The sequence below is a fragment of the Salvelinus sp. IW2-2015 genome, linkage group LG15 (genome assembly GCF_002910315.2).
Source record: "Salvelinus sp. IW2-2015 linkage group LG15, ASM291031v2, whole genome shotgun sequence".
Taxonomy (NCBI): domain Eukaryota; kingdom Metazoa; phylum Chordata; class Actinopteri; order Salmoniformes; family Salmonidae; genus Salvelinus; species Salvelinus sp. IW2-2015.
Genome location: NC_036855.1, coordinates 1,840,090 through 1,842,162, shown reverse-complemented (window position 1 = coordinate 1,842,162; position 2,073 = coordinate 1,840,090). Strand labels below are relative to the sequence as shown.

The 2,073-nt window shown below is 40.9% G+C and overlaps 1 long non-coding RNA gene across 1 annotated transcript in view; it reads right to left on the bottom strand.

The window, feature by feature from the left end:
• LOC111973745 (uncharacterized) overlaps positions 1-222 on the bottom strand; it is a 3,625-nt gene extending 3,403 nt beyond the window's left edge. The window contains exon 1 of the long non-coding RNA XR_002878636.2: positions 126-222. This is a non-coding gene — a long non-coding RNA (uncharacterized lncRNA). The remainder of the gene's footprint in view (positions 1-125) is intronic.
• Between the last annotated feature and the right edge of the window lie 1,851 nt (positions 223-2,073).

The following is a 2,073-nucleotide window of genomic DNA, read 5'->3' as shown; positions in this document are numbered from 1 at the left end:
CACTGGTCTCTTCCCTGACTCTATAACCTGACCAGAAGAGACTTTCTATTAACACAGTAATAGTAACTGTCTGAATATAATATAAGGATACAAGGATGGAACGTACGTGGTGTGGCCCCCCTTACCTGAGTAGCCAGGTTGTGGTGTGCTTCTTGGGGTCCTTCATTCCCAGTCTGGTAGTAAGTAGACACATCTGGAGGTTCACACATGGACTCTTCAAAGACATAGTTATGGTTGTCAACTCCAAACGGTTCCAAACATCTTCATTGGTATAAAACAATGTCCCCGGACATCTCCATGGTTACCACTGTCTCTGTAAGCTATTTGTGACGATGGACAGGGAACTATCAACCAGGAAGATCCATAGAGGGAAAATGGAAAAAAAAGGCTAGCTGTTGACATATTAATGTCGTACGTAACAGCCGCAAGCAGATTCAGGGCGTTTCCAGAACTCCTTTAACAAACAGATTCTTGTTGGACAGGACAGAGTCAATGAAGACGTCCAGTGGTACATGGTCGTAAACAGATCAGACACGGAATTAAACATATTACACGTTTATTACAAGACTTTAAAATAAGTATCTATGACACGGTATGACAGCAATCTATGCTTTGGTTTCCAGTCGCTAACCAGTTGCTAACGTTTTTGCATTTGTGGCACAAATCTCATTCAAGTCATGGTCAAACATTAGCATTTGGAAACAGTGCCAGGGATAATGAACCAAAACATGGATGGCTGTCATACCTTGTCCATAGACTGCTTACAGGGTAAGGAAACCWGTATGTTATTTWGCAATTTGAGTGAACTRTCCCTTTAATGCACCTAGTTGCAGGTTGTTATTTAGGTTAGGTACACAATGGATAGATTCAGTGGAGAGATATCACACATCACTCAGTTAGTTTAGTTGAACACAGCAAACAGTGAACCAGGCCCACAGGCAAATACAACATAACTACAGAAAGTAAAGCTCAATGGTCAAATATTAGCCTTCCCCTTCAAATGCACAGATCATAATACAGCTAAACAATTCAATAACCGCTTGTGCTTCTACTTTGTTGGCCTCCAAGCTGTCACAACAAGGAAACAAACAACAATAGTCTTTACTTTACTCTTAGTTTATCAAAATGCTCATCCAACAATTCAGTAAAAACTCAACCGTTCCAGTTGTCAGCTTGGGGTCCAGCAGCAGCCTCTCCCTGATCCAGCTTGTGTCCAGAGCACAACACGTGCTCTTCTTTTATAGAAAGGGGAACAAGTCTGCTTAATCACTTCGTTAACCTGAAAGTAAYCAGACAAAGGGAATCTATCCAGGAGCATATTCAATGCAATAGCAACACAGGGCTATCTTCACCCTGTTASACTCCCCCTTTCCTTTCAGCTTCCTRCAGATTTGTTTACTCTGTACATCAACAWGTTCAGGAGSTSCAGGACTACAAACATGGGTCATTATAATGTCCAGACMATAGATTTTACACTTCACSCTTGCTCCAAGTGGATATTGAGGGTTGGGTAGGCTTAACCAGTGAGGATGCAATGGCRAAAGACACCACCGGGGCTCTCGTCTYTCTTAATGAATCTGATTGGTCGAGGAGTTTTTGAGTGACAGCTGGTTGAACCACTGAAAAGAYCCTTRATTATCTTTTGGGAMCCATGTAGGAGATCAACAGCCRAATATGAGCATTTGATATTGTGTTCATACTGTATGTAACTCGACAACAAAGACTGACTGTCAAAGATAATAAAGTAACTTGATTGGTGATACAGTAAACTCCTGATCCAGTGTGCTGAATGTAATGATGGTTCGGTACTGTTGAGAATCTTTGCACTAAATCGAAGCATGAAAATATCTGTAGCAAGTAAGAAGAATATACTTGAGTGATATCACTGCCAATCTTGTCAACTTGAACCTTATTTCCTGCACAAACCTCCTTCAAAATAGTCGACAGGTCTACCATCTCTTCTGTCTGTTACTACAGTGGGGGTCCAAAATTACTGACAGCCTTGATAAAGATGAGCAATAACGACAGTGTAAAATAAATAATACAAATACTGAGCTATATTGTATGCTCCAA